This window comes from Loxodonta africana, chromosome 22, assembly GCF_030014295.1.
Source record: "Loxodonta africana isolate mLoxAfr1 chromosome 22, mLoxAfr1.hap2, whole genome shotgun sequence".
Taxonomy (NCBI): domain Eukaryota; kingdom Metazoa; phylum Chordata; class Mammalia; order Proboscidea; family Elephantidae; genus Loxodonta; species Loxodonta africana.
Window position 1 is genome coordinate 62,448,996 of NC_087363.1, and position 21,403 is coordinate 62,470,398.

The following is a 21,403-nucleotide window of genomic DNA, read 5'->3' on the forward strand; positions in this document are numbered from 1 at the left end:
AAAGATTATACTTTGTGTAATTACTGACAGTGAATATACTGTGCAATTGAAATTTCAATGATTCTGTTAGTGGACTGGTGTTATTTAACCCATGATAACTAAAATTCGTTTATCCTGGTACTGCACAAAGCAAGGAATATCTGTATCATATGTTTTTAAGTCTTCATAATTTAGATAGGTTAAAAATGACATTTTTATTGTTTAGTAAGTTTGACTCCTACATCTGAAAACCATTAGCTGTGTGATTTGGACAAATTATTCTAATCCTTTTGTGCCTCAACTTCTTAATTTGCAAAATAGAGCTAATAATATCACCAAACATTGTGTGTTTTTTTTTTTTTGGTTATCATTTATGGGCATTTACTATGTGGAAGGCAGAAAACCCTAGTGGCTTAGTGGTTAAGTGCTACAGCTGCTCACCAAAAGGTCAGCAGTTCAAATCTACCAGGCACTCCTTGGAAACTCTATGGGGTATTTCTACTCTGTCCTATAGGGTCACTATGAGTCAGAAATGACTCTACGGCAACGGGTTTAGGTAGGATGCTACCCACTAAATGCCAAGTAAACTTACATTTAATCTATTGGTATGTTAGTGTTTTTCATGTTTTATAAATAGTGCTGTTTTTCTTCACCCAAAGACAGCTTATATATTGAAAAGGTAGTCTGCTCAGACAAGTTGCTATGAACCCGAAGATTAGAATACACTTTCCAGAAAAATCATAACCTGCAAATGGATGTGAATTGTCTCTTTTCTTACGGCTTCTTTTTAAATGAACAATTAAAAGTCATTAGCGGTTAAACTCGTTCACGGCTCAATACTTCTTGTGACCTTCCCGTTAAGGTATAAAATCAAGTCTAAATAATTACTATTATCTAAAAATGACTACGGAAACCCTGGTGGCATAGTGGTTTAGCGCCAGGGGGCCGCTAACCAAAGGGTCAGCAGTTCAAATCTGCCAGGCGCTCCTTGAAAACTCTATGGGGAAGTTCTACTCTGTCCTATAGGGTCGCTGTGAGTCGGAATCGACTCGACAGCACTGGGTTTGGTTTTTAGTTTGGTAAAAATGATGATATCCATGATTTACAAAGCCTTTTGCAACAGAAATGAGAGATACTGAGAATTACTCCCTTTTAAACTCCTACCATCAATGACTACAGCATGATATTGTCTCCCTGTCTTTTGTTATTTTAACTTTTTCTTGTTTATTTATAATTTAGTAGGTAACTCACAAATATGCTATTGTAAACTTTTAAATCATGGCTCCCTTACCAAATATGGGCAAAATCTTTAATTCTCTAAAAATCACCAGCTCTCTGGAGATTGCTATTTATCTTTTAAGATTCAAAAAGGGAACTAGCATTTGTAAACGGGCTTTTCTTTAAGCATGTGCTAAGAAAAGGGACCCAGGGGCATTGAATTATGTCAGAGCACTGTAACACACAAGGTTACTTTGAATAGATTGTAATCTTACTTTAATCAGACCTTTATCATATTTAGGAAGGAAAACCAATAGCTATAGATACAATGGAAAAAAAAATGATTGCCATCTTAACAATTTTTTTAATGAATGTAAGCATGGGTCAATAATTTTTAAAGGTTTGAAAAGACAAGGGAGAAGGGTGAAAAATAACCACAAATTGGCTACCAACACTTTCAAGTTAAATCTATAATTACTCAGTGACCCACTGTCATGAAGCTGAGTTTCAGTGTAACTGTGTCAAGAAGCACAATATCTTTCCTCTGATAATCAGAGGTTTCTTTTAATGATTATCTTCTTGAAACTGTTGATCTGTAAGCTTGACATTATATATATTTATTAGACAAAACTTTAGTCATCACAATGCTTGAGATAAGAAGTAACCAAAATAGCTAAAATTAAAAAGATGGAAAATACCAAGTGTTAAGAGCTCTCGTATACTTCTGATGTGAGTGTAAACCAGAAACCATTTTTGAAAACTGATTATTTTCTACCAAAGATGAATATATGTACAATTCATGAGCCAAGAATTTCACTCTTAGGTACCTTCAAAATGGAAATGAGTGCATGTGCTCATAAAAAGACATATATTAGAATATTCATAATATCATTATTTGCAATAGCCCCAAAACGGGAATCACTCAAGTACTCACCAATGGTAGAATGGATTAATAGTGGTCTATTCACTCATCAGTGGTAGAATTCTCTAAAAGCCCTGGTTTGATTCCTAGCCAACACGCCTCAAGCGTATCCACCACCTATCTGTCAGGCGAGGCTTGTGTGTTGCTAGGATGCTGCACAGGTTTCAGTGGAGTTTCCAGACTAAGAGAATTAGGAATAAAGCCCCACTGATTTACTTCCTAAAAGTCAGCCAAAGAAAGCCCCATGGATCACACAAGTCTGATCCCATTTGTGCACGCTGTGATGAGGGCCAACTCGGTGGCAGTAACAACATTCACTCATCAGCAATGAAAATGAACCATCTGCAAGCACACACAGCACACATGGATCAACCTCACAAACTCAGTGCTGAGTAAATAAAGTCCAAACCAAACAAACCCACTGCTGTCAAGTCGATTCTGACTCATAAATAAAGTCAGACACACACAAAACACACCTACAATGTGATTCTATTATATTAAGTACAACATGTTGTTGTTGTTGTTGTTGTTATTGTTAGTTGCCATCTAGTCAACTCCAACTCATAATGACCTCATGTACAACAGAATGAAACCTTGCCCGGTCCTGCATCATCCTCACACTTACTGGTATCCTGAGCCCACTGCAAAGCTGTGAGGACCACGAATAATACAAGATGGATCCCGCCCGCATGGACTCTGGGAGAGAACCAGAGTACCTAATGGGGGCAATGACCTGGGCTAGGAAGAAACACACCAACTCTCGACTTCATGGTAATGTCAATTGGAACTCATTAACTAGTATAAATAGATTAGACATGTTATTTCCTGATTCCCCTGCACACATCTTTGCATATAAGCACTAAGTGTACAAACCTACATCCTGCACTGTTCTGCAGGGGCCTCTACCCAGGTCACTCTCAGTGCTTCTCTTGTCCATGGCACGATTTCTGGCACTGACTTCCGTATATACTGGCAAGTATCCCAATTAAGCTTTGTCTGATCAACCTGGCTTTTTCCACCTTGTTTTTTGAACTCCAACCTGTGCCTGAGAGCCACTCCCACCGCTGGTCTGGTGGGGTGTAACAAAAGCACAATATAGGCAAAGTAATCTGCGCCGTTAAAAGTCCGAACTGTGCTGACCCTGAGAAGCTGGGGGTTGTGCCTGGAAAAGAGCACCAGCCAGCTCCTAGTGTGCTGACGTGTCTTGACATGAGTGCAGTTCACACAGGTGTGTCCAGGTTGTGAAAATATATTGAGCTGTACACTTTCATGTGTGTATTTCTCTATGTAAGTTGCATTTCAACAAAAATTTAAATTTAAAAATAAAACAATGTTGCGATAAGATCTCAACCTATATGCTATTTTCACATTAACTTCATAACAAAAAAGCTTTGTTATTAATAATAAGTTAGTGTTACTTACCAACACAACTGTCACCTTCCTTGTAGAATATTTTTTCCATATAAATTAACTGGTAAGTCTATCAAACCCATTCATAAAGCACAATAAAAAATCTAGACAAAATGGGTGGAAAAGTGTTTTCATAGCAATGTAGCATAGTAATCTCACTTATTTTTCTGTTGGACTCAACTAGATTAATACACCTGAAGATTGTAGTATAAATATTTTATACCCCACCTAAAAAAAATCCCATTGCCATTGAGTCCATTCTGACTCATAGCAACTCTATAGAGCAGAGAGAGCTACCCCATAGGGTTTCCAAGGAGCAGCTGGTGGATTCGAACTGCCAACCTTTCGGTTAGCAGTCTGAGCTCTTAATCACTGCGCCATTAGAGCTCCACTTTTGAAAGGCATAATATTCTATAAACATTAAAATCAATCCCTCCAGAGAGTTCAACATAATTAACTGAATTTGCACCCTACGGGGGGCTAGGGTTAGAACTCTGTTCTTAATATGAAAATTATGTACAGTCAAAATTATTCTTGAACATTTCCTAAAAACATGGCACATCAGAGAATGAATTACGACTTGCAGTCCTTTCAAGACAGACCATTTTTCCTCTAACAGGCATCAGATCACCTTTTCTGTGGCTGCACACGGAGCCAGCTTGCATTTAGATACACGTTATTAAGAGGAAACAAAAGCAGGTATTTAATGTCAGCATCACATCGGCCTCAGAGGCACCTGGGTGCTGTAATTAACCAAGGCAACAGCAGATTTATCTTGCCCAACTCAGAGTTCCTGCAGGGCTGTACTCATTGCCTAAAATGGCTAGCAGGTTAACCTACACTATTTAAATGATTTTCCCTTTCATTCTCTTCCAGCTCCCAGTCCTACCACCAATGTAATGCACCCAGAGTTTAATTCACAAAAATTAATTGCAGATATCATGGAATTCCACCGTACTGTGCAAAGGCACACATTTTCAGATTTTATAGTCATGCCAATCTGGGATCACTGGCTGGATGTGCCACTTACTGTTAAATGATGAACCATAGTTTGCTCATTGGAATAATGGGATTAGCATTTATCTTACACTGTAGTTGTAAAAATGAGAGAAAAATGTACATAAAATGCCTCATGAGTGGTACAGTATCTGGTGTGTAATAACTGCTCAGTAAATTACAGCTATTATTATTGGGGTAGAACAATATGAAAATATATGAAAGATATGGAATTATTATGACACATCTCCAAAACAAAGTTTATAAATCATTACCCTTTTTCAAACAGCTTGGAAAAATTATAATTAAAAACACATACACACACACATTTCACCCATCTCAAGTTCATGTAAACACAGTGGTTCCCTTTGAAGGACCCATTCCCCTGCAATGTGGCTTTGAAGGCCCTCTATCAAGATGCAGAGTCTATTCCCCAACGCCTTGAAGCTGGGCTGGCATGTGGCATGCTTGGCCAACAGAGCGTAGCAGAAGGGGCAGAGTGTCTATTTAGGCCTGGAATCCAAAAGACCATGTGGGTTGCCCCTTTGTCTCTCAGGACCCTGCCTCTCCACGCAAACCTCAGGCTAGCCTGCGGGAGGAACAGAGGAAGAGAGAGAGCGTGGACCAGAGCCCTCCATCCACCCAGCTGTGCCAGCTGAGGTCCCAGACATGTTAGAGAACTCAGACAGATCAACAGAACCAAAATGCCACTAGCCCATGGCTGACCACAGACACGTGAGGGAGATTAGCCCACACCAGAACTTCCCAGGAGAATCATGAGCTAAACAAAGGCTTGTGGTTTTGTTACCAAGTTTTAGGTGGTCTTTTACTCAACAATACTTAAATGATTATTTATTATTGTTATTAGTTGCTGTCGAGTTGGCTCCAATTCATGGTGACCCCTTGTACAACAGAATGAAACACTTCCTGGTCTTGTGCCATCTTCACAACTGTTGGTATGCTTGAGGCCATTGTTGCAGCCACTGTGTATCTGAGTGCCTCACAACCTTAGGGGCTCATCTTCCAAAACTACATACAGTGATAACCTGTTGTGACCCATAGGGTTTTCAGTGGCTAATTTTCAGAAGTAGATCACCTGGCCTTTATTCCTAGTCTGTCTTAGTCTGGAAGCTCTGCTGAAACCCATCCACCATGGGTGACCCTGCTGCTCTTTGAAATACCAGTGGCATAGCTTCCAGCATACAAGCTACCACAGTACAAAAAACTGACAGACGGGTGGTGGACCTAAATAATACAGAGCATATCTTTCTCATTAGTTCTTCAATATTCTTCTTTTAATTCTAGAGCACTGGTTACAATTTGAAAAGGCAGAGGGAATGAAGCTTCAATTTGACTCAAGTTCTTTCACAAGTTTGAATTTTTTAAAATATTTTACTGCCTTAATGATGTTAACAAGTATTTAATAAGAAGTCCTGTATTTTCAAAGAATGCCTTATGCGAAGAATCAATCTACATCCTTAAAAGAAAGTTATAAGGCAAGAGAGCAGTATGTCTAATTTTATAGACTGGAAACCCAGAAATAATTCGGTTATGCAGATTCAAGTTCTTCATTCAAAGGTCAAAGGCCATGCTTTGCCAAAGCCAAGTTTATCCAGCCAAGGACTCTGCACCTTTCAGAGCAAGATTTGTGGCTTGATGACTGTCCTTCTCAAAATCATCCTCATAATAAAATAAGGCACTACAAACACACCTAAATTCTTTTTTGCACTCAGTACAGAAAAAAAAAAATCAGTGATCTATGTACTCAATTTTTGGAACAGTTTCAGCCTATATTATATATTGGAAAAGTAGGGTTCGTTTTATTTATTTCTTTTTCCAATTTACCACCCACTTCAGATGACTTTAGCTGAGTACTGAGGACATAAAGCCAATAAACAGTAGCAAGTTATGACAACACATTGATTCTGTAGTTCTTTTTTATTTAATATTCAGATTAAAATTCAGAGTACATTTTCTATCATAAGAATCTCAGAGCACTTAAAATCTGGGAGAGATTTTTTCAGCAACGTTACAGGAACTAATGTGGGAGGAAGCGGGGGGCAGGGAGGAAGAAGGGGAATGGTGACGGGAAGGAGGGAGGAAGTGAAGCAAGATACCTTACTCCCAAAATTAGTGCTTCCAAGAAGAAGCAATTCAATTAGGAAGAGACTTTAGCTTCCTCTTGTGAACTAGAAGACATTTTATCTGGACTTCAAATTGCAAGATGGCTGTCTATGCTGGTTTTATCACAAATGAGGCAGCAAATTTTCTTTGAACACCAACAAGTAGGCTTCAGAGAATTACATACAGAGGACATAATGATCTAATGATTGCTACAGAGGTGAACAAAAGCTTTTGGTTTATTTCTCACAAGAAGAGAACTTGTAAAACACTGAACTCTTTTTCTAAAGAAAAACCTGATACAAAAACTCCATCTAAGAAAATGTTCAGGAGGTGAGGCTAAGGAGCGGGATACAGTTCACACCATTTTTCCCCCTTTATTATATTTTCTTTTCTTGATTTTGGGAATAACATCATGTCCTATATTCCCCCAGTAACTGTTCATGCTCTGAACTTTCCGTTCTGCCTGGCAGGGTTCCATCAATACACGATCTTCCCTCTATTAAATCTATTTCTCAATATAGGTCACTTGAGTCAAAATTACTCAGTTATGGATAAAATATAATCCTCCACTAGAGGGACATATTTTTATCTCAACATTCAAAGAGTTGCCTTTTTAACATACCCCACTGTTAATGGAGGTTACATTCATAACTCTTCAAAAAGAGACAATAGTTCAGAAATCTACTTGCCCCTTGATAATTAGACATAACTTCGATCAACATAAAATGAGAATTATGTGACTTAGAGGAGGAGAGAGCACACCCCTTAATTTAAACTAATGGCGAAAGTTGTGACTTCTCCATATTGTGAAAGTCTCCTCTGAAATCATACCCACATTTATGAAAATGCCACAATAACCCCCATAGCTGTTGCCTAGAGTCCAAATAGCAAGGAAAAAAATATTGAAAGAAACTCTATACCAACTTTGTATGTTGTTAGTGTCACTGAACTTCCCTTGTCCTTCCCATAACAATACGTCATATAGTAAGGGATATTCACTTAGTTAATGTACACTTGACCACAAGTGATAGATTTATTTTTCATTATCTCTTCTTGCTGCTATGGTATTTACAGAAGGGCCTAGTAAAGCTTTTACCCCAAATCCTAACTTAAGTTTAACTTACTGTAAATAAGGGCAATTTTATACCTGGAGTTAGAAAACCAAAGGGAAGAACATACTCAGCATTTCTCAAGCTGAAAGAATTAAAGAAAAAATTCAAGTCTCAAGTTGCAATGTTGAAGGATTCTATGCACAAAATGCCAAATGATGCGGGAAGCATCAAAAGAAAATGGAAGGAATACACAGTCACTGTACCAAAAAGAACTGGTTGATGTTTACCCATTTCAGGAGATAGCATAGGACCAAGAACCGATGGTACTGACGGAAGAAGTCCAAGCTGCCCTGAAGGCACCGGCAAAAAACAAGTCTCCAGGAATTGATGGAATACCAACTGAGGTGTTTCAACAAATGCATGCAGCACTGGATGTGTTCACTCGTCTATGCCAAGAAATTTGGAAGACAGCTACTTGGCAAACCGATTGGAAGAGATCCATATTTGTGCCCATTCCAAACAAAGGTGACCCAACAAAATGAGGAAATTATTGAAGAATATCATTAACGTCACACACAAGAAAATTTTGCTGAAGATAATTCAAGAAGAGTTGCAGCAGTACATCAACAGGAAACTGCCAGGAATTCAAGCTGGATTCAGAAGAGGACACAGAACAAGGGATATCACTGCTGATGTCAGATGGAACTTGGCTGAAAGTAGAGAATACCAGAAAGATGTTTACCTCTGTTTTATTGACTATGCAAAGGCATTCAAATGTATGGATCATAACAAGTCATGGATAACATTGCAAAGAATGGGAGTTCCAGAACACTTAATTGTGCTCATGAGGAACCTGTACATAGACCAAGAGGCAGTTGTTTGAACAGAACAAGGGAATACTGTGTGGTTTAAAATCAGGAAAATGTATATTAGAGTTGTATCCTTTCATCATACTTATTCAATATGTATGCTGAACTATATATATAGTCCAAGAAGCTGGACTATATGAAGAAGAACATGGCATCAAGATTGGAGGAAGACTCATCAACAACCTCTGATATACAGATGACACAACCATGCTTGCTGAAAGCCAAGAGGACTTGAAGCACTTACCAGTAAAGATTAAAGATGGATGCCTTCAGTATGGACTACACCTCAACATAAAGAAAACAAAAATCCTCACAACTGGACCAATAAGCAATATCGTGATAAAAGGAGAAAAGACTGAAATCGTCAAGGATTTCATTTTACTTGGATCTACAATCAATGCCCATGGAACCAACAGTCGAGAAATCAAACAGCACATTGCACTGGGAAAATCAGCTTTAAAGACTTCTTTAAAATGTTGAAAAGCAAAGATGTCACTTTGAGGACTAAGGTGCACCTGACTCAAACCATGGTATTTTCAATTGCCTCATATGCATGCGAAAGCTGAACAATAAAGAACACCAAAGCTGAACTGATGCCTGTTAATTACAGTGTTGGTGAAGAATACTGAACATACAACAGACTGCCAGAAGAACAAACAAGTCTGTCTTGAAAGAAATACAGCCAGAGTGCTCCTTGGAAGTGAAGATGGTGAGACTTTGTCTCTTGTACTTTGGACACGTTATCAGGAGGGACCAGACCCAGAAGAATGACATCATGCTTGGTAAGGTAGAGGGTCAGAAGGTCAGCAAAAAAGAGGAAGACCTTCAATGAGATGGATTAACACAGTGGTTTACAACAAACGGCTCAAGCATTACAAAGACTGAGAATGGCACAGGAAAGGGCAGTGTTTTGTTCTGTTGTCCACAGGGTCACTATGAGTCAGAACTGACTCGATGGCACCTAACAACAACAACAGCAACAACCCTACCTAGAAAATGATTCTTGCTGGGGTTCGCAACAAAGCCCAGTAGGTATCCAAGGAGTTGTGGTGGCACAGTGTTTAAGTGCTCAGCTGCTGACCAAAAGGCTGGCATTTCAAACCCACCTGGCTGTGCCATAGGAGGAAGATGTGGCAGTTTGCAATCTGTTTCCATAAATATTATAGTCTAACGAACGCTATGGGGCAGTTCTATTCTGTCCTATAGGGTCAGTATGAATCAGATGGACTCCATGACAATGAGTTTGGTCTTTCTTTTTTTTTTTTGGTTTAGTAGGTATCCAGTGGTTGTTCTTTCTGGATTTAACTTTTATTTCTCTGATGACTAGTGATAAAGAACATGTACAATGTGCTTGTCGGCCATGATATATCTTTCTCAGTGAAGTGTCCAAATCTTTTGAGTATTATTTAAATTCGGTTGCTTCTTTTCTTGTTGTGTTGTTAAAGTTCTTTACATATTCTAGATACAAGTCCTGAAATACAGTCAGCCCTCCGTATATGGGTTCTGCATCCGCAAACCGCTGACAGAAAATATTCAAGAGAAAGAAAAGAAAGAAAGAGCTCAAGAGCCTGGGGGCAACAAGGAAGGTGGGACAAGGCAAGACAGGGTCCAACGGAGGAAAGGTATGTAGCTGTGAAGAAGCTCCCATGGGGACAGAGGCAGCCGCAGCTGACACAATTTGGCCAAGTGAGGGAACTAGGAATGGGGTCGCAAACTTACACTGAAGTGCTTCTTGGCCTGACCGAGGATCTGATAGAGCATGTTTGCGGCAGAGGATTCTGGTCTGCAGGAGACAACAAAGTCGGCAGGCCCAGGACCTGGCACTCTGTGCGGGGTGCGTGCGCAGCGTCCAGTCGCCCAGGACCCCCTACCCGAAGGACCCCTGGCTGGAGGGCAGCCTGCGGCGGGAGGGCCCGGAACCGGCTATCCTTCAAGCGCCTGCTTTGATCCAGCACCCCAGGGACCACCCTAACCTGGCCCGACCATCGCTATTCCACTTCAAAGCGAAACACTGTTCGTTCCTGTGGTAGGTTAAAAAAAAATTAAAAATGCTAAGCTATTTTATATAAGGGACTTCAGCGCCTGCGGATTTTGGTATCCTAGGGGTCCTGGAACTAATTCCCCCTCAGCTATATAGGGACGACTTGTATGTGTTTTGCAAATATTTTCTAACAACCATAAGTTTTTAATTTCTTAGCAGAGTTTTTCAAAGGGCAATTTCTTAAAAATTTGATAAAGTCCAATTGATCAGTGTATCCACTTTTTCTTTTATAGTGGACGTTTTTTGTATCATATTTGAGAAATATGTGGTTTAACAAAGAGCACAAAAATTTTCTCTTCTGTGTTCATCCAGAAGTTGTATGGTTTTAGCTCTTACATTTAGGTCTATGAGCCATTTCAAATTAATTTCTGAATGGAATAAAATAAGGGTTGAGATTCTTCCCCTCCCCACAAAGATGGCCAATTGTATTTACTTTCTATAGCTTTTATAGCAAATTACCGTGAAGCTAGCAGCTTAAAACAATGCAAATTTATCATCTTAAAGTTCTGTAGTTCCCAAGAGACCCGGACATGAGTTTCATGGGGCCAAAATTAGGAGCCCTGCTGACACAGTGGTGAAGTGCTCAGTTGCTAATTGGTCAGTGGTTTGAACCCACCAGCCACTCAGGTGAAAAAGATGTGGCAATCTGCTTCCATAAACATTACAGCCTTGGAAACTCTATGGGGGTAGTTGTATTCTGCCCTATAGGGTCGCTATGAGTTGTAATCAACTCCAGCGCCATGGGTTTTTGACTTGGGCCAAAATTAAGGTGTTGGTAGGGCTGTATTCCTTTCTGAAGGTACTAGAAGAGAATCCATTTCTTCGCTGTTTCTAGCTTCTAGGGGCTGACCATATTCTTTGACTAGTGTTCCCCTTCTTCCATCTTTAAAGTTAGCAACATACTGAGTCTTTCTCATACTGCCATCTCTCTGGTTCTTTTCTGCCTCCCTTTTCCCCTTCTAAAAACCCTGGTGATTAACTGGACTCACTTTGATAACCCAGTCTCATCTTCCTATTTTAAGGTCAGCTGATTAGCAATCTTGATTCCATCTGCAACCCTTACAGATCCCTTATGCCACATAACCTAACAAATTCACCAGTTCTGGGGATTAGAACATGGACATCCTTGTTGTTGTTGTTAGATGCCGTCAAGTTGGTTACGACTCATAACGACCCTATGCACAACAGAACGAAACACTGCCCGGTCCTGAGCCATCCCCACAATCGTTGCTATACTTGAGCTCAACATCCTTCCCAGACCCAGTGCCGTCGAGTCGATTCCGACTCATAAGGAGGCCATTATTCTGCTTACCACACCAATTATTGCAGCACCATTTATTGAAAAGAGTCTCCATTTCCCATTGAACTAACTTGGCACCTTTGTTGAAAACCAATTAATCATGAATGTACAGATCTATTTCTAGCCTTTCTATTGTGTTATGTTGATCTATTTGTCTATCTTTTAAATAATACCATACTGTCTTGATCAATGTAGATTTATACTAAGTCTTGAAATCAACTTTGCTTTCAAAATTATTTTGGTAATTCCAGGCCCTTTGTATTTCTATATGCATTTTGGCAGCAGGTTGTTGCTTTCTACAAAAATCCTAATGGAAGGTTGATGGGTATTGCATTGGATCTATTGGAGAAGACTGACATCTTAACAGTATTGAATCTTTGAATTTGTGAACATGGAATCTCACTCCTTTTAATTAGGCTTTCTTTAATTTATCTCAGCAATGCTTTGGAATATTTAGTATACAGGTCTTGCACATCTTTTGTTAAACTTATTCCTAAGTATTTTATTTTGGGTGCCCTTATAAATGAATTTGTACTTCTAATTTCATTTTCCAAATGTTCATTACTCGTATCAGAAATAAAGTTCATTTTTTTATACTGATCTTGTGTCCTATGAAGTTTCTAAATTCACTCTCTCTGATATATATATATATATATTTTAATAAATTCTTTAGGATTTTCTACATACATGATCATGTCATCTGCAAATAAAGACAGTCTTACTTCTTGCTTCCAAATCTAGATGCCTTTTTTTGCTTGCCTTATTTCACTAATTTGGACCTTCCGAACAATATAGTATGGAAGTAGTGAAAGCAGATACACTTGACTTATTCAGGATTTTAGGTAAAAAATCATTGAGTCTTTTGCCATTAAGTACGATGCTTACTGTTAACTTTTTGTAGATGTCCTTCACCAACTTGAGAAACTATCTTTCCAATACTAGTTTCCTGTTGAATTTTTTTGAATGTTTTTGCTACTATTATTGAAATGATTAAATGATTTTTCTCCACTGTTAATATGATAAATTACATTGATTGATATTTGAATGTTAAACAAATCTTGCATTCCAGGGATAAAACACTCATGTTTGTGATTACTGTTCTTTTTATATAATATTAGATTGGATTGGATTTGGTAATATTATGTTCAGAATTTTTGCATATGTATTCACAAGGGACATTGGTTTGTAGTTTGGTTAAGAGTTTGGCTGCTAACCAAAAAGTCAGCAGTTCGAATCTACCAGTCACTCCTTGGAAACCCTATGGGGTAGTTCCACTATGTCCTATAGGGTCACTATGAGTCCGAATCGACTCAATGGCAACGAGTTTGGATTTTTGGTTTGGTTTCTTGGGATATCTTAATCTGGTTTGGGTATCAGGTTAATTTGTTGTTGTTAGTTGCTGTTGCATTGTTTCCAACTCATAGCAGCTTTGCATAACAGAACAAACCTTTGCTGGATCCTGCACCATCTTCAAGGTCATGGTATGTTTTAGTCCATTGTTTTGGCTATTGTGTTAATCCATCTCATTGAGGACTTCCCTCATTTTTGCTGACCCTCTACTTTATCAACTATCATGTCCTTTTCTAGCAACTGGTAATACCGGTCCATAAAGTGTGTTGGGAAGTGAGCCCTCTTCTATTCTCTGAAAGAGTTTGTGTAATATTAGTATGATTCCTTCATTAAATGTTTGATGATTTCACTATACAAGCTTAAAGTTTTCTTTTGGGGGGACATTTTTTAAAATTATAAATGCAGTGTCTTTAATTGACATAGGACTATTCAGGATCTATTTCTTCTTGAGACAATTTTGATAAATTGTTTTAAGACACTTGTCCATTTCATCAAAGTTGTCAGAATTCGTTGGCATAAAATTATTCATAATATTCTCTTTGATTCATTCTTCCTTTTACCTTTATTATTTCTATTACTGAGTTTAAATTGTTCTTTTTTGCCAGCTTTCAATGCTGCTAAGTACAGATCTTGAATTGAGGTATTTCTCTTTTTCAGTACAAGCATTTAAAGCTATAAAAATTCTGAGCACTGCTTTACCTGGGCACTGCTTTTGCTGCATGCCATACGAAATTTAATGTTTTGTTTTCATTTTTATACCATTTAATATATATTTCTAATTTTTCTCATAATTTCTTTTTTGAACTATGGATTATTTAGAAATGCATTGTTTATTTTCCAAATATGTAGGTAATTTTCCAGATATCTATTATATATTTCTAATTTAATTTTGTTACAGTTAGTGAAAATGCTCTGTATGATTTCAGTGTTTGTCATAAGCTCTTGTAAGGAAAGTCATTGGCTTTATGCTCTTTACAGGTAGACCGTCAGGTATGAAAGATGGGGTCTATAAAATCTTTCTGTCTTAGGAATTTATTTCCTAGTTCCATAGAAATGGTTGTATTAAATGTTCTCTATCATTTAATAATGTACTTGTGGACTAAAACATATAAGTGCTGCATTAAATCAGCAAATTATGTTAAACTACCATATCTGCCTTTACTGGGTTTATTAGCCTGAATAGAAAAGCCTTTAAAATTTATTTTTTAGAAATCTTTTGAATTCATTTTGTTTGATATTGTATTTATCCAATAAAGTATCTAATTAGTATTAAATGAAAAATGGGCCCCGTTGCTAACCTCAGCAAGCAATCATATTCTAGGTAGGGTTATTGTTGTTGTTGTCATTAGGTACCACCAAGTCAGTTCTGACTTACAGCCACCCTATGTACAACAGAACAAAATGCTGTCCAGTCCTACGCCAACCTCAAAATCGTTGCTATGTTTGAGCCCGTTGTTTGCAGCCACTGTGTCAATCCATCTTGTTGAGCATCTTCCTCTTTTTCACTGACCCTTTACTTTACCAAGCATGATGTCCTTCTCCAGGGACTGGACCCTCCTGATAACATGTCCAAAGTAAGAGAGATGAAGTCTCACCATTCTTGCTTCTAAGGAACATTCTGGCTGTACTTTTTCCAAGACAGATTTGTTCATTCTTCTGGCAGTCCATGGTATATTCAATATCCTTCACCAACACCATAATTCAAATGTATCAATTCTTCATTGGTCTTCCTTATTCATTGTCCAGCTTTCACAATGAATATGAGGTAATTGAAAATATTATGGTTTGGGTCAGGTGCACCTTAGTCCTCAAAGTGAGATCTTTGCTTTTGGACACTTTAAAGAGGTCTTAAAAAAAAAATTTTTTTTTTCTATTCGGACTCATAGTGACCCTATAGGACATAGTGGAACTACCCCATAGGGTTTCCAAGGAGTGACTGGTAGATTCGAACTGCTGACTTTTTGGTTAGCAGCCAAACTCGTAACCAATTTTTTTTTTTTTTGCAGCAGATTTGCCCAGTTGCAATACTTTAGTTGATTTCTTGACTGCTGCTTCCATGGGCATTGACTATGGATCCAAGTAAAATGAAATCCTTGACAACTTTAATCTTTTCTCCGTTTATCATGATGTTGCTTATTGGTCCAGTTGTGATGATTTTTGTTTTCTTTATGTTGAGGCGTAATCCATACCAAAGGCTGTAGTCTTTGATCTTCATCATTAAGTGTTTCAAGTCCTCTTTACTTTCAGCAAGAAAGATTGTGTCATCTGCATACCGCAGGTTGTTAATTAGTCTTCCGCCAATCCTGAAGCTACATTCTTCTTCATATAATCCAGCTTCTCTGAATATTCGCTCAGCAAACACATTGAGTAAGTATAGTGAAAGGATGCAGTCCTGACACACACCTTTCCTGATTTTAAACCTGGCAGTATCCCCTTGTTCTGTTCAAACAACCACCTCTTGGTTTATGTACAGGTTCCACGTGAGCACAATTGTCAGTTTGTCATACTGTTATGGTTTGCGTGTTGCTATGATGCTAATAGCTATGCCACCAGTATTTCAGATATCAGGAGGGTCACCCATGATGAACAGGTTTCATCAGAGTTTCCAAACTAAGACAGTCTAGGAAGAAGGACCTAGCAATCTATTTCCAAAAAAAATTAGCCAGTGAAAACCTTATGGATACCAAAAAAAAACCAAACCGAGTGCCGTCAAGTCAATTCCAACTCATAGTGACCCTATACTGACCCTATAGGACAGGGTAGAACTGCCCCCATAGAGTTTCCAAGGAGCGCCTGGCAGATTTGAACTGCCGACCCTTTGGTTAGCAGCCATAACCACTACGCCATCAGGGTTTCCACCTTATGGATAAAAAAAATATATGGATAGGTAGGGTTAAACCCCTAGTAAAATTGCAATGTTGCACATGTCTTAATGAAGTTTGCATGTTAAATAAATTGCATATTCATTTTAAATATGTATATATATATATATATATGTATGTATTTATTAAGACTTGTTTTATGGCCTTGCATTTGTTGAATGTTCCGTGTAAAGAATGTATATTCTATTGTTTGGAGATGAACGATTTTATATATCTTTATTGATTTTCTGTCTTATCAATTACTGAGAAAGTGGTATTGAAACCTCCTCCTGTAATTGGGCATTTCTCTTTACCGTTTTATCAGTTTTTGCTTTACGTATGTGGAGTTATGTTATTGGGTACTCAGACTTCTGTAATTGTTTTATTTTCCTGTTGTATCGATCTTTTTATACTATCAAACATCCCTCTTTTTCTCTGTTACTACTCCTTGTCTTAGAGTCTAATTTACATGATATTAATATATCTGGTCCCTTTTTCTTAGGCTCACTTTTCCATCCATTCACTTCTAGTTTGTGTCTCTGTATGTAAAGCACATCTCTTGTAGATAGCATATAGTTAGATCCTTTTTTTTTTTTAATTCAATCTGGACAATCTTTGTCCTTTATTTATAATATTTAAGTTATTATGTTTAATGGAATTATTACATCAGTGGATTTAAGTCTGTCATTGTGCTCTTTGTTTTCTATTTGTATTAGGTTTTTGTGTTGTTGTTCTTCTCTTCCTGCTTTCCTATCTTCTCTGATTTTGTGAGCAAATGTTTTAGTATGTATTTCAATTTCTCAGTTAGCTTTTAACTATGTTTATTTACATTATTTTTAGTTGCTTAGGGGTAATAACATGCATCACTAAGTTATAACAAACTACTTAAATTTAATCTTATTCAGATTTCCCCAGTTTTACTTGTATTTGTGTGTGTATATGTTTAGTTCTATACAGTTTTACCACACGTGTATGTTTGTGTACCTACCACCAAGGTGAAGATCCTGACAGTCGCACCACAAAGATCTCTGTGTTACACTTTTATTATCACATCACCTTCCCCCTGACCCCACCCTTTCCTTACCCTCAGCCATTATTACTCTGTTCTCTATTTCTAGAATTTCACATTAAATATACGGAATCAACCACCATGTAACATTTTTGAAATGACCTTTTGAACTCAGTATAAATCGCTGGAAATTCATCCACATTGTGGCGTGTATCAATTAGTTATTTACTTCTTATTGCTAAGTAGCACTCCATGGTACACGTGTGCGACAGTTCGTTTAGGCATTCACCTGCTAGGCTAACTCCATTTGGGCTATTACAAGTCAACTTGCTACAAACATTTGTGCAAGTTTATGTTGTGAACATAAATTTTTATTTGTCTGAAATAAACACCCAAGAGTGCAATTGCTGGGTCATGTGTTTACTGCAGAGCCCTGGTGACTTGGCTGTGAACCAAAAGGTTGGCAGTTTGAATCCACCATCCACTCCTTGGAAACCCTACGGGACAGTTTTACTTTGCCCTATAGGGTTGCTGGAAACCCTGGTGGCATAGTGGTTAAAAGCTATGGCTGCTAACCAAAAGGTCAGCAGTTCAAATCCACCAGGCACTCTTTGGAAACCCTGTGGGGCAGTTCTACTCTGTGCTGTAGGATTGCTATGAGTCAGACTTGAGGGCAACAGTTTTGCTTAATTTTTTTATAGAGTTGATATGAATCGGAATCCACTCAACAGCATTGGGTTTGGGTTTTTTTGTTTGTTTTTCTTGGGATGGCAACTGCATGCTTAGTTTTATAATAAACCACCAACTGTTTTCCAAAGTGACTGTCCCATTTTACATTCCTCCCATCATGAGCCACCCAGTTCCTCCACATCCTTAACAACACTCGGTGTTGTTACTATTTTTTTTTTAATCTTAGCCATTTTGATAAGTGTATAGTCATATCTCATTTTGGTTCTAATTTGCATTTCCCTGATGGCTAGTAATGTTTTTATGTGCTTATTTGACATCTGTTGAGCTTCTTCAGTGAAATGTCTCTTCATGTCTTCTGTCCACATTCTTATTGGATTGTTTCTTCAGGTTGGGTTTTAAGAGTAATTTATATATTCTACATATGAGTCCTTTTGTTGTATATGTGATTTGCAAATATTTTTTCCCAGTCTGTAGCTTGATGATTCATCCTCTTAACAGGATCTTTTGCAGAGCAAGTATTTTTTATTTTATCCTTTTATGGATCATTCTTTTGGTGTCAAGTTTAAGAACTCTGCCTATCCCTACATCCCAAAGATTTTCTTTTTTTGTATTAATGTTTTACAGTTTTACATTTAAGTCCATCATCCATTTTGAGTTAATTTTTGTATAAAGTGTCAAGTTTTGGTCAAGGTTCGTTATTTTTGAATTGCTTGTACACCATTGTAAAAAGTCAATTGACTATGTCTATTAGTTTATTTCTGGGTTTCTTATTCTGTTCTATTGTCTATCACTCTTCTAGTACTATACTGTCTTGGTTACTGTAGCTATGTAATATGTGTTAACACTGAGTAGAGGGATACCTCCCACTTTCTTCTTTTTTTTTTCAAGATTGTTGTAGCTATTCTAGACCCTACACATTTCCATATATCTTAGAATAAGTTTATTTATATCCATAAAAAGCCCTGTTGGGATTTAAAATACAGATTGTATAAACCTATAAATCAATTTTGAGAAAATTGGCATCTTTAATATATTGATTCTTACCGTCCATGAACATGATCTGTCTCACCATTTATTTAGATCTTCTTTGATTTCTTTTATCAGCATTTTGCAATTTTCAGCATATAAGTCTTGTACTTGTCTTGTTAAGTGTATAAAATCTGTTGCCATCCAGTCAATTCCAAGATATAGTGACCCTAATTGTATTATTATATTTGCAGCAATCATAAATGATATTGTGTTTTTAACTTAGGTTATAGCTGTAATTAAAGAGTAAACTCTTTTCAAGGTTCTGCCGCCTTTAGTATTTTCCAGTGCTTTAAATACTTTTTTTAAATAATTTTGTCCAATTTTTTAAAACTGTTTTCTGTATGAAGAATTATCTGACATCTTCTACCATATGCCCCGCTCATAAAACTTCCTATAGAACATTTTGTTATGTAAATAAAGACATTGTATTTACATGGATTTTTATATTTAATGTAAAATAGAATTACATGATGTATTTGAGGATAGCACTACATAAACAAAAACCGACTACATATAGATAAAAGACTGGAAATAAATATATCAAAAGATACAATGATTATCTTTGATGGTAGCAATATAGATAATTTTCTCGATTTTCCACTTCTTTGTACTAGGGAGTGGTTAGAAAGTTATCTTCCATAATTACCAAGTTATTTTAGCATTTAAGTTACAACTTAATTATTGTTGGAAGTGTGTTTCTCAAACAGGTTAATGAAAAATCTACCTTAAAAACTGTACATAATCACGGGAAATTCTATTTATTCCCTGACTTCAACTTTGATACGGTAGTATGTTTCCCTGAATCTCCTGAAATCACAACCAAATTCAGATAAGGAGAATATATAACTTTCAATTATTAAGCAAGTATTTAAGTAAATATTATTGCTAGATTTAGTGATATCTGGCATACAACTAATGAATAAAATTAATTAGCATAATATTAACTATAGTAGCATCCCAAGAAGTTGGGCAAATTTTAACATTCTCCTAAAATAAGGACTTCAGAGGTTAGCCTCCCACAATATTAAAATTAGTCTGCAATTAATTAAGGGGAAATATACTTAAGGATTATGCACAGTTATGCATTCAATGTGTCCTCCAAAAATGTGAGTCAACTTGGGAAGGCCATGATTCCCAGTGCTGTGTGATTGCCCACCATTTTGTGATCTGATGTGGTTTTCCTATGTGTTCTAAATCCTACCTCTATGATATTAATGAGGCAGAATGAGAGGGAATTATGGTAATGAGGCAGGACTCAATCTACAAGATTAGGTTGTGTCTTAAATCAATCTCTTTTGAGATACAAAAGAGAAAAGTGACCAGAGAGACATAGGGACCTCATACCACCAAGAAAGCAGTGCCGGGAGTAGAGTGCATCCTTTGGACCCTGGGTGCCTGCACCTGAGAAGCTCCTAGACCTGGGACCTTCCCCCAGAGCTGGAAGAATGAGAATGCATTGCCCTGGAGCTAGTGCTCTGAATTTGGACTTACAGCCTAGTAGATTATGACAGAATAAATTTCTCTTTGTTAAAGCTACCGCTTATGGTATTTTTGTTATAACAGCATTGGATGACTAAGACAAGCACCAACCACTAATACAAAGATGAGGAAATTGAAGATTTTACTAACTTCTACAGTCTGAAATTGATCAAACATGTAATCAAGATGCACAATTACTGGTGATTGAAATGTCAAAGTTGGAAACAAAGAAGAAGGACTGGTAGTTGGAAAATATGGCCTTGGGGACAGAACTGACACTGGACATCACGTGATAGAACTTTGCAAGACCAATGACTTCTTCATTGCAAATACCTTTTTTTTTTTTTCAAAAACATAAACAGAAACTGTACACATGGACCTTGCCAGATGCAATACACAGGAATCAAATCAACTACACTTGTGGAAAGAGATGATGAAGAAGCTCAATATCATTAATCAGGACAAGGCCATCGATTGCTCATAGGCTGACTGAAGAACAGACCATCAATTGCTCACAGGCAAGTTCAAGTTGAAGCTGAAGAAATTAAAACAAGTCCGTGAGACACAAAGTACAACCTTGAGTATATCCCACCTGAATTTACAGATCATCTCAAGGACAGATTTTGATGCATTGAACAGTAATGACCAAAGACCAGACAAGTTGTGGGATGACATCAAGGACGCCACAATGAAAAAAGCAAAAGGTCATTAAAAAGAGAGTGAAGAAAGAAAATACCAAAATGGATGTCAGAAGAGACACTGAAACTTGCTCTTGAATGTAGAGTAGCTAAAGCAAATGGAAGAAATGATAAAGTAAAAGAGCTAAACAGAAGATTTCACAGGGCAGCTTGAGGAGACAAAGTATTATAATGTGCAATGACCTGGAGTTAGAAAACCAAAAGGGAAGAACATGCTCAGCATTTCTCCAGCTGAAAGAACTGAAGAAAAAATCCAAGCCTCGAGTTGCAATATTGAAGGATTCTATGGGTAAAGTTCAAGATGTTCAAGAGCAAGTTTCAGAGTCTCTTCTGACATCTGTTTAGATCTTTTCTTTCTCTCCTGTCTTTTTAATGA